Raw genomic sequence first — 12485 nt, 5'->3', positions numbered from 1 at the left:
CAGCAGAGGTAGGGACACACATCCATAAAAAATGAAGAGCAGAATCAGGAGACTTGAAGAGTCAGCCTTCTGCTGGAAAAGCGGCATCTATGCAGGGCACAGATGGTGTGTGAGATTGCTCTCTGTCTCAGCAGGCTCTGGAGAGAACAAGGGAGTTGCAACAAGACAAGACGGAGTTGCGACAAGACGGGAGTGCTGGCGGCAAGGAGGAGCTCCATATATACATATATAGTGGTCTTCCCTGGATACCACCTGGACTACAGTGGCTCTGCTCTGCTCTTCCCCTCACTGCCTCAGGCCGGCCCCAACTGGACAATTCTGTAGGTAATGACCCATAGGACCCCTCCTGCCCTAGGGCTCCACACCTGAGACATAGCCAAGGAAAAAACATGTTTTCAACAGCTCCACTTAATTGGGAAAATGGGTTGCCTTGAGTACTGTGTTCTTTGAGGACTCTCTACGGAATCAAACTGACAACAGTAACTTTGTGGATTAGGGAAAAGCCCCCAATCAAGATGCCTTGATAAAGACTGGAAATAGGTATGCAATGGTTAAAAACAAAGAGGAATAGGAGTTGGATAAGATCGTCTTAGTAATATAAATGAACTTGGAGCTCTTCTGATACAATTACCACTTTACAACAAAATAAACGGTAAATATATATATATAGATTTCTTTTTTTTCCCAGAAATGTACAGCGTGTCATAAACTAATCCTCTACAGATCATGGCAGTGTTAATTTATCCCACAAGCATAACCACTTTAATCTATTTTTAAGATCTGAAGCAGTAGTCAAATGGGAAAATATATGGACTTCTTCAGATGAAATATACAGAAATAAAATTGATTGCATCTTTGAGAAGAGAAAAAGAAACAGTCAATATCAGCAGCTAAAATCAGGCCAGTTGCTGGTTGTGGAACAGAGTATCAATTGCTCACATGCAAGTTCAGCTTCAAGTAGAAGAGACTGAAGGCGATCTTTGAGGGTGTTATGTGGTATCTCATAGTTGTTTTGATTTGCATTTCTCTTATGGCTAATGATCAGGAACATTTTCTCATATGTTTATTTGCCATCTGGATTTCAAACTCTGTGAAAATTCTCTTCAGGTCCTTTTTCCATATCCTCAGTGGACTATTAGTTTTTCTCTTATTGAAAGCTTACAAAGTATTACAGATTTTAGTAACAAGGCCGTTTTCTTTTTTTTTCTTTTTTTACATTTTATTAGGGACTCATACAACTCTTACCACAATCCATACATATACATACATCAATTGTATAAAGCACATCCATACATTCCCTGCCCCAATCATTCTCAAAGCATTTGCTCTCCACTTAAGCCCTTTGCTACAGGTCCTCTTTTTTCCCCCTCCCTCCCCACTGCCCCCTCCCTCATGTGCCCTTGGTAATTTATACATTGTTATTTTGTCATATCTTGCCCTATCCGGAGTCTCCCCCCCCCCCTTCTCTGCCGTCCATCTCCCAGGGAGGAGGTCTCATGTGGATGCTTGTGATCAGTTCCCCCTTTCCAACCCACTCACCCTCCACTCTCCCAGCATCGCCCCTCACACCCTTGGTCCTGAAGGTATCATCCACCCTGGATTCCCTGTGCCCCCATATGCACCAGTGTACATCCTCTGCCCTATCCAGTCCTGCAAGGTAGAATTCGGATCAAGGTAGTTGGGGGGAGGAAGCATCCAGGATCTGGGGGAAAGCTGTGTTCTTCATTGGTACTACCTCACACCCTGACTGAGCCATCTCCTCTCCTAAACCCCTCTATGAGGGGATCTCCAGTGGCCGACACTTGGGCCTTGGGTCTCCACTCTGCACTTCCCCCTTCATTCAATATGGTACACACACACACACACACACACACACACACACACACACACACACACATCATGATGCCTTATACCTGGTCCCTTTGGCACCTCGTGATCGCACTGGCTGGCGTGCTTCTTCCATGTGGGCTTTTTTGCTTCGGAGCTAGATGGCCGCTTGTTCACCTTAAAGCCTTTAAGACCCCCACACTATCTCTTTTGATAGCCGGGCAACATCAGCTTTCTTCACCACATTTGCTTATGCACCCATTTGTCTTCAGCGATCCTATCATGGAGGTATGCAGTCAATGATATGATTTTTTTGTTCTTTGATGCCTGATAATTGATCCCTTCGGGACCACTCCATCACACAGGCTGGTGTGTTCTTCCATGTGGGCTTTGTTGCTTCTGAGCAAGATGGCCGCTTGTTTATCTTCAAGCCTTTAAGACCCCAGTCACTATCTCTTTTGATAGCCGGGCACCATCAGCTTTCTTCACCACATTTACTTGTTCACCCACTTTGGCTTCAGCAGTTGTGTCGGGAGAGTGAGCATCATAGAGTTCCAATTTAATTTAAAAAAGTATTCATGCATTCAGGGAGTGTTTGTGTAGAGGCCCAAGGTCCCCCACCACCTTAATACTTAACCTATAAATATAGACACATAGATTTATTTCCCCATCCTCCTATATATATTTGCATGTACATGTCTTTGTCTTGACCTCCATAAATGCCCTTTGACTCCTAGCTCTTTCCTCCATCTCCCTTGACTTTCCTCTTGCCCTACTACCATGCTCCGTCACCACCTGGGCTACAGCTATACCTCTTCTCTACGCAACCTTACCCTTGATCATTCCCCACCAGGCCTGCCACTCCCCCCTCTCTACCATTTTGGGTCCCATGTTGTTCCCTTGTCCCTGTGTTTTTTAACACTAGTTCCTTACCCCCCCCCACACACCCCCACACCCCAAGTCCCCCCAGAACTGTCGGTCCCGTTGTTTTTCCTCCAGATATTTCATCCAGCCTGTCCTATTCAGACAGATCTGTGGAGACACTAACATGCACAAAAACAAGACAGGGGAAAACAAAGCAACAGTATACAACCAGACAACGAAACAACAAAAACAAACCACTGAAAAAGAACAAAACAAAACACTTCACAAAAGAAAAGCTTGTAGTTTGTTCAAGGATCATTTGTTGGCCCTTAGGAGTGTTTTCAGTCCAGTCTATTGGGGCACCACGCCCTGGACCCAAAGTCCACTTTCAGCATTCCCTGGGGACCTTGCCACTCCATTCCCTTGCTGTTCTGCTGCACTCCCCCAGTGCTTTGCCTCGGTGTGGTGGGATCAGGTCAGGTGCAATTCCCACACTGTGTCTCCGGTGCTGTCCCCTGTATCGCCCTTAGTCACTGAGGGGCATCATTTCTCATAGTGGAGCCAGCAAGGCCGTTTTCTAATGTGTCATTGCTAAAGACGTTTTCCCAGTCGGTGGACTATTGTATTAATCTCTTTTGATTTACACAGGTGTCATATCTTCAGTATGTCACACTTTTCTATTTGTGACTCCTCTTTATTTGTATCCTTCCCTATTTCTGATAGCCTATGTGTTTCATGTGCCAAGGTTCTCAGGTTTGCCCCAATTCCCTCATTAATGGCCCCAATGTTTGGGGTTTTATCTCAAGGTCTGTGATGCACCTTGAGTTTATTCTTGTGTAGGAGTGAGGTAAGGATCTTGCTTCATTTTTTGGCAGGTAGATATCTATTTTTTACAGCACCATTTATTAAAGATGGCATCTGCTTTTCATTTACTATTTTTGGACCCTTATAAAAAAATTAGTTACCTGTATGCTGATGTTTTTATTTATGGGTCTTCAGCTCTTTTCCATTGTTCTGAATATCTGTTGGATACCAGTACCACAGTTTTGACTACTGTGGGCATACAATATGTGCTAAAGTCAGATAGAACAAACCCTCCCACTTTGTCCTTCTTGAGGAGTTCTCTACTAATTTTGGGTTTCTTCCCCCTCCATATGAAATTAATAATCTGTATTTCCAGTTCTTTGAAGAAGGATGGTGGTATTGGTATCGGGATAGCATTGAACTTACATAGTACCTTGGACAGCACTGACATCTTTACTATATTGTATCTGCCAATCTATGAGCATGGGACATCCTTCCATTTGTTGAAGTCGCTCTTGATGTCTTGTAGCAGTGTTTTATTATATCCCTCACACAAATCTTTCGTTATTTTAGTCAGGTATATCCCTAGGTATTTCCATTTGTGCTTGGATATTGTAAAGGGTATTGCCTTTTAATTGTCTCTTCTGTGATCTTGTCTGATGTGTAAAGCAGTCCAATAGGCTTCAGTTTGATTACGTATCTTGCCACTCTGTCATATTTCTCTATTTCTTTGAACACTCCGCTTGTGGAATTTAAGGGATCTTTGATATATACAATCATATCATGTGTGAATAATGATTATTTCACCTCTTCCTTCCCCAGGTGGATACCGTTAATATCTTACCTTTGTCTTGTTAGCTAGGACCTCCAGTAAGATGTTAAATAATAGTGGGGACAATGTCATTCTTGTCTCGTCCCCTTTTTCAGTGGAATTTTTTCATCTTTTCTCCATTAACTACCACGTTGGCTATTGGTTTTTCATATCTGGCTTGTATAATATTGAGGAAATTTCCTTCTATTCCTACCTTCTTGAGTGTCTTAAACAGGAATGCGTGTTGGATGTTGTCGAATGCTTTTTCTGCATCTATCGATATTATCATGGGATTCTTGTCATTTTTCATGCCACTGTGTTGAATAATGCTGATGGTCTTTCATATGTTGAACCATCACTGCATCTCTGGTATGAATCCCACTTGGTCACGGTGAGTTATTTTTAAATATGCTTTTGTATTCTATTGGTAGTATTTTGTTAAGGATTTATGCATCAATGTTCATTAGGGATATTGTTCTATAGTACTCGATTCTTGTGGCATCTTTTCCCGCTTTAGGTATCAGAGTTGCACGAGCTTCTAAGAAAGAGTTTGGGAGTTTTCCGTCTTTTTCTATGTTCTGGAAGATTTTGTATAGGATTGGTGTCAGTTCTTGCCTGAATGTTTGGTAGAATTCTGTGAAGTCATCTGGTGGAGGGGATTTTTTGGTTGGTAATTCCTTGATTACCTTGTCGATTTCTTCCATTGTTATGGGTCTGTTCAGGTTCTTGACATCCCATCTTGGATAGTCTTGGGAAGGATTGTGTTACCAAATTGCTGAATTTGTTAGAGTACAGACTTTCATAATACGGTGTAATTATCGTTTTGATTTCATTAGGGTCCATTGTAATGTCCCCTGTTTCATCCCTCATACTTGCAAATTCCATTTGTTCCTTCCTTTCTTTGGTTAAGCTTGACAGAGGTCTGTCAATTTTTTATTCTTTCAAAGAACCAACTTTTAGCGGCATTAATTTTTTTCATAGTTTTCTTGTTTTTCCCCTCTTGTATCTTGGCTCTGATTTTTATAATAACTACCCTCTTGCTATTAGTAGGGTTGTTCTGTTGATACTCCTCTAATTGGTGTAAGTTTTATGTCAGCATATCATCCACAAGTATCTCTATTTTTAATGTGTGCATTTATTGCAATCAGCTTTCCTCTGATAAATGCCTTTGCTGTATCTCACAGGTGTCGGTACACTGTGTTTTCATTCTCATTGGTTTCTAGAAACTTCCTGATTCCATCTATAATCTGGGTCAATACACACTCCTTTTCCAATAGGAAATTATCCATCCTCCAATTGTTTTCCCTTGTTTTCTTCACTGTCTTTCTGTTAATTTCCAGCTTTATGGTGCGGTGATTGTAGAGAGATGTCCTTAACCTCTTTGCGCTTGAATTTACTCATGTTCAATTTGTGTCACATCATGTAGTCTGTTTTCGAATATGTGCCATGTGGGATTGAAAAGAATGTGAATTTATTTGCCTGGGGCTAGAAAGCTCTGAAAATATCTATCAAGTCATGCCATTTTGCTATTTAGATCTGTAGCACTCCCTGTTGAGTTTCTTTCCCAATGATTTGTCTTTTTCAGAGAGTGATGTATTAAAGTCATGGACTATAATTGTTGAACCTGGAATCTCTTTTTTCATCTTTTGCTGTGTTTGTTTCATGAATTTCACAGGCCTCTCATTAGGTGCATATATGTTTATTATGCTCACTGTTTCTTGGTCTATTGTTCCCTTGAGCATTATATAGTGCCCCTCCTCGTCTCTTGTTATGGCCTGTATATTGAGGTCAATTTGGTCAGATATTAAGATCGCTACCCCTGCTTTTTAAATTTCCATTTGCTTGGCATATTTTTCTCCAGCCTTTAATTCTCACCCTCTTTTTGCCTGCAAGCTTGAGATGAGACTCCTGTAGGCAGCAGGTTGATGGGTTATGCTGTCTGAGTCAGTCTGTTAGCCTCTGCCTTTTAATACCCGAGTTCAGGACATTGATACTCAGTGTTATTATATCCATCTGTGTACTTTGTGATCTCATCTTGTACCTTTTGTGTTGGATAATTTCCTATGTACCTATCTTATCCACGTGTGTTGTGTGTATGGTTTATGTTTGTCTTCTTTCCACTATTGAGCTGATGCTATCCTGGTGGCTGATTCCTCTTTGTCACCGTATAGGTGGAGTTGTTCTATGTGATGGTCTCTTATTTGCCCTTGGTGAGTGCTGATCTTCTGGGAATACTGGATCAGCAAGGAACTTTTGTAGGTCTGGGTTTCTTTTTATGTATCCTTTGAGGTTGACGTTTTCTGGGAAGACTCTTACTTCCCCATCGATATTAATAGATACTTTGGCTGGGTAAAGTATTCTTTGGTTTGTATTGTTTTCCTTCAATTTTTGGAATATGTTACTTCATTCCATCCTCTTCTTCATCGTTTCTGATAATAGGTCTGAGCATACTCTTACTGGGTTACCTTTATATGTGACTGCTTTTCTCTAGCTGCTTTTATGATCTTCTCCTTTTCTTCATAGTTGGATAATTTGATAAGTATGTGTCTTGGTGACTTCTTCTTGGGATTTAGTCTGGCTTGTGCTCTTTCAGTCTCTTGAATGGTTACCGATTTTCATTTATTAAGCTGGGGAAGTTTTCCTCTAAGAATTCCCTTGCTATTTTTGCTGTTGATTTTTTTGTTGTGTCTTGTTCTGGTAGTCCAATTATTCTAATATTGTTTCTTTCCTTGGCAACCCACATGACTCTCAAGTTTTCTTCAGTTAATTTGATTGTCTTATTTGACTGATTTTCGTGTTTGTTAAGGTCTGCTTGGTTATCCTCTAGGTCACTGGTGTGATTCTCTGCCTTCTCACGACTATTAGCAAAGTCTGTCAAATTGTCACTGGATTTTGTTATTTCATCACTTAACTCTTGTATTTCCCTTTGGTGTGTCACCTTTATCTCCGGTATCATTTCATCTTTTTCAGCATTGCTTCCCTCATATCCTTTATAAGTTCAAGCAAGATTTTGATAATTTCTTTTTGTGGCAGGTCAATATCTGCTTCTTCTACGCCCATAGTTAGGTTCATGATTTCTTCCGGCATTGTTTTCTGTCTCTACTGCTTTTTCATTGAAGGTTTTAGAATGGGTTGCTGTTTACATGTTGTTTTAGAGGAGCCTGGAGCCATCATACTGAGTCGAAGAACACTTGGCTCTCTCTTGGGTGATTCGTATGAATACTTCTATGAACTACCTGCCTGTAACTGTTCTGAGGGGTTAGGCAATTGCTGTATCTTCCTGTGGCTTCAATCATAACCTAGCCATCCAGTATTCTGTTATTTGGAATGTGTGTTGGATATTCCTCTCATGTGACGCAGGTAGGGTTGTTGTGGGTCCATGAGGGTGTTGCTTCCCTGGCTGAGTTCTAAGTAGTTCTAAGTTCTTGGAGCATCTCAGCTGGCCTGTGGTGCTTTCCTCTGCAACTGGAGTGCTGAGGAGGGTGTGTGGGTATGCCCTCCTTGGTGGGGAGCTCTGTAGCTGGTAGGGGAATTACTGTAGACAGAGAGATTGCCTTGGAAATTTGGTGGATGTTCCCGCAGTAGGGTGGAGCCCCACCAGTGGTGTTCAGGTTCCCCCCCCCCCAAAGTCATTGTAGGGCCTCTGGATTTAGGCTGGGGATTCCCCCCACTGTTTGTAATGGAGAATACCCTGCTGTTTGGTGTGTAGAAGAGGACCGGTGTGAATTCCCCAGATGCTTGCCAAGCCAATAAATGTGGGTGGGAGCTCCTCCCATTGGGCCTTCAGAGTTTCCCTAGGCAGAGGGGAGTGCCTTGTGGCCGGAAAGAGATTAAAAGGAGAGGAAAAATAAAAAAGAAGATACAGACTGGAGTAACAATGCCAAGTAAACTGACACCTGCTCACACACAACAACTAAAATACACAGAGTAAATAAAAGTGAAAACGGTAACTGAAATATTTGAAAGAGACAAAAAGGAGAACTGAATCTTCTGAGGATCTGGTAGGAAAGAGAGAAAAGCTAGAAAAAGAGGAAAAAGAAGAAAAAGTGAAAGAAGAACACAAAGAAAGAAAAGAATAAAAAGAGAAGGAGAGAAAAATGAAAAAATAAACAGCTGACCTTGTGCTTTGCTGTGTGTAGCAGTGACTTGTCCTGTGTGCAGCACTGTCTTAGGGGTCAGGCTGTCCACTGGGAGGACAGGGTTGTCCTAGGCAGAGTGTAGGGGTCTCAGAACCAGCCGGGCATGTGAAAGGAATGAAAGGGAAAAGAGAGAGCATTATACAAGCAGAGAGAGAAGCAAAGAGAACAAATAAAGAGAGAGGAAAGAAAGAAAAGAGAAGAAAGAGAAAGACCGGGGGGGGGGGACCCCAACTGTGTTCTCTAAGATTGGCTGTGATGGTAAAGAGGCAGGAGAAGAGGAAATAAAGGATGAAGAGATACCTGATCCTGATTGCTTGAATGTGGGGCCTAGGGGTTTAGACCCTGCCCCACAATGGCAGGTTTGTGTACCCTTTTAATATAGGGACCCTGTGATGCTGGGCAGAATAGCCCTAGTTGACGAAATCACCTTAGAGGTCCGATGGAGGTTTCATCAGCAGCGCAGTGTGATCTAGGTGTTTGTACCTGCTGCCATGTGTGGTGTACAGCACTCCCATTGAGGGCAGGTTGGAGTTCCTCCTGCTATTTGGGTTGATTTGCCCCAAGCGGAGTGTAGTGACCTGGAAGCCAGTAGTGGCATATGATAGGAGAAAGTGGGAAAGAATAGGAGAAGGAGGGGAAAACAGAAAAAAAAGAGGAAAAAAGGAGAAAGAGAGAGAGAAACCCAACACAAACCTGAGCTTGTTGAGAGTGACTGTGGTGGGAGTGTTAGAAGGGCTAGTGAATAAAGTGAGAAGAAATAGAGTAGTAGGTAAAGAGATAACTGAGACTTGATCACCTATCCGTGAGGTTGGAGGTGTATCAAGTCTTCTTCAAGGTAGTGAGGTGGTGTACCCATATGATATAGAGTTCCACAGATGCTGGGTGGGATTACTTTCAAAGGCAAGATCGCACCCGTAGCCAGGCATCAGTTGAGTGCTGGAGTTCACTGGTGAACTTGCCTTGTGCTGTATGCAGCACTGCAGCAGAGGCAGCGGGCGGGGTGCTCCCACAGCCCTGTCTAAGGCCCTAGGACAAGTAGGGCCTCCCCAGCTATATGTAGAATCACTGAGAGGGAAGCTGGACTTATTGTCCTATCTAGACTGCTGGTGGCCTACTAGATCAGGGGATTTTATTTTTAAAATTTTTATCCCCCTGGCCAGCTAGAATAGAATCAAATAAAATTATCTACCTCAGTCTTTGGTCTGCAACTCCATGCAGTTTTAAGCTGAGATATGCTACAGCGGGTCTTTGTTATGAGAAGAAAAAAAAAAAGAGCCTCCAGGTCCTGTAGCTGAGTTCTGGCATTCCTTAGCTAGATTTCTTCTTATGCTGATAGATAAGATGGGCCCTATGAACACGGGATGTTCAGTGACTGTTCAGGGCATTGCTAAGACTCCCTGCTGAGACTCACATCCGCTTCCCAGGCTCCAAGCTTCTCTGTCAATCCTCCTAGTGCCCAAGTTCAAACTAACCAGCAAGTGCTACCTTATATAGCCTGTCCTGAGGGGTCAGGACCCACCTGTTCTCCCATGAGTTCCTGCACTGCCTGCTCATGGACCATGGACACTCTCCATAGCCTTGGAGTCTGGGACATACCTCTCCCTCAATGATGCACATGTGGTGTGCGCTCTTTAGAATCCTGAACTCTGGCTATGCAGAGATGAGGGGTCAGCCTGGCATACCTTATTTGGGAAGAAAATGACGTGGGAAACAGCCCCATTTCCTCTCTCTGCTTTTACCCTGGGAAGACCCAAAGTCACCCAGGTGGGGTTCTCTAGAGAGATCCACCATAGTCTAGCCCCCCAGTCCTGTTCTCAGGCAGAATGTAAATGCACTATGAAAAATACTAGTGATTTTTGAGGCAATGCTAAGGAAGGCCTCAGAGGGCCTTTCAATATTCTTTGACTTCTTCGAGACTCTGCTGTGACAATGTGCCCATGTCCAGTGAGCAGGGCCCCCTCTCCTAGTGGGTAGTTCATACACAGCAAGGTGTATGTCTGGGTAAGGTCCCATCACAGCAGTTCACGTCCAGCAGCCAGCACTTTTCCGGCATCATTTCTGTGGGCTTCTGGGAGTTGGTGGTGTTCACTCTCCATGTACACTGCAGAGAACATGGCAGCGCCCTTTGAGCTTTGGGCATGTCCTCTGTAACCTTGCTCTCAGGTTCCTTTGTGGACTTTTAAACCACCTAATCTTTTAAAAACAACAACTACAAAGAGCTAACAGAATCTCCACCTGTGTACCTTGGCTTCTGACAGGGAATGGTTGGGATTGAAGTCTGGGGTCAATTTGGCTCATGAGGAATCCCCTGAACCTGATCACTTATGTCTTTAGTTTTGACTCAGCCCCAGGGGAACTGATTCTCTCAGTTGTGCCATCACCGCTGTTTCTGCGGTGCGCTGAGGAGGAAGTCTCAGAGAGATCCTGGAGGATGAATGAGGACATGGCTCCGCACTGTCATTCACCTGGACATACAATTCAAAGGTCTGCTCAGGCTGTCCTGAACTCCTTTTTCAAGTGAAACAGGCCCAGAGATACGTCAGTAGGAGGGGAAACCCTGGAGACCCCCGTTCTTGGATTAGATAGTCTGCTGAGAACATTATGGATGTTGCTCTATCCAAGGCTGAGCGTCTCTCCTTATGGAGAATTCCTTCCATTGCATTTGCTGGTGGTCAGATGGTCCCCATCAGGGCAGATGGGTGGTCCTCTTCCACTCTAAGGTAACTGGGATTTGGAAACTGTTAGTTGCGGTTCTGCTCCCACAGACTGACTCCCGTATCCCTTTGAGCACTGATTTACAAGTTTCCTTTTCTGACAGGAGTAAACATAGGTGGACATGGAAGGCTTGCTCTAAGTATACTGCATGAATGTAGTGCAGGTGCAGTACATGGTTGGGTCCAACATATGCGATGAAACTATCACTATCATGGGGTAAATTTTAGGATTCCAGGAAGCTGGTGAACATGGCACTATGTCCTCATGTTGTCAGTGGGCCAGTGGGTACCATAATCTTGTCATGGCTACATCTACAGCTTTTATTTCTTATCACCCACCCTCATTTATGGATGGCCTAAGATGCCATTTAATCTGACTCTCTTGCTGATGTCATGAAAGGAAATTTTGCTTACCTTGTGTGCACGTTTCATTAATGTATGCAACCGAGTAATCTACTTTCCCTCCAATCCCTGCTTTCCTGGTTCTATGAAAGTCTTTCCCAGAGGAGATAAAGATCCACTTGTCATGAAATAAAGAAAGGTATGTTAGCCAGTGTTCTCTAGAGAAGCAAAACCAAGACACTAATAATTTTATGTGTGTGTGTGTGTATATATATCCCTCAATTAATTTACAAAGCAGTACAAGTGGCTCAGTGCAACTCACTTAAATGAAAAAGCTAACACATTGGCAGTCCTTCAATCATTGAGGGCAACTGAGTAGTCCTCTGTAGAGAAATTTAGGCTCTCTGGCCACAAGCAGCAAGCGGCAAGGCAGGTCACCAGCAGTCAATCAGATGATAGTGTCTAACAGTCCCAACTCAAGAAATTATACTGCAGTAGCATGGAAAAGCATGTCTAGAAGGAACCTCAAACTACAGTGACACAATTCACAGGTTAGGTGTCCCATAGGTAGTGTAGCTTGCAAATTGAGGCAGAGAGCAAGGAAGGCAGCCACACACTGGTCTGATCATCAAAGAACAAGAGAAAAGAAAGATAAAGCTCACCAAGTCATTTATCTATCTGCCCTTCAATTAATCCCACATGTCTACATTGGCCATGTTGGCACAATAGAGCTACCCATCACAAAAGATTACCCTCTTGCTGATTCCACATTCCTTCTGTGGATCCATCATGGTTTGTCCCTGAAAGATTACTGAGGCAGCGTAAAATGGAGTGCCACATGAGGCATACAGTGTTTGTTCTCTGTGGTAAATTCATTTGAACAGTGAGAGTGTCAGTTTGGTATTCATCTGGTCATATAATAGCAGGCTTTCTGGCTTCCAATCCCTAGGACCAATGCCGTGCTTTGTCCGTACTGCACTGCTC

At 43.3% G+C, this 12485-nt stretch overlaps 1 non-coding gene across 1 annotated transcript; it reads right to left on the bottom strand.

Annotated features, from left to right (window-relative positions):
• Positions 1-670: 670 nt before the first annotated feature.
• LOC142437827 (small nucleolar RNA SNORA29) lies at positions 671-804 on the bottom strand. Its single transcript, XR_012782339.1, has one exon. It is a non-coding gene; the product is annotated as a small nucleolar RNA SNORA29 (small nucleolar RNA).
• Positions 805-12485: the final 11681 nt, after the last annotated feature.

Source organism: Tenrec ecaudatus, chromosome 1 (genome assembly GCF_050624435.1).
Source record: "Tenrec ecaudatus isolate mTenEca1 chromosome 1, mTenEca1.hap1, whole genome shotgun sequence".
NCBI classification, from domain to species: Eukaryota; Metazoa; Chordata; class Mammalia; order Afrosoricida; family Tenrecidae; genus Tenrec; species Tenrec ecaudatus.
The sequence above is the reverse complement of the archived record's forward strand: the minus strand, read 5'-3'. Positions and strand labels throughout refer to the sequence as shown.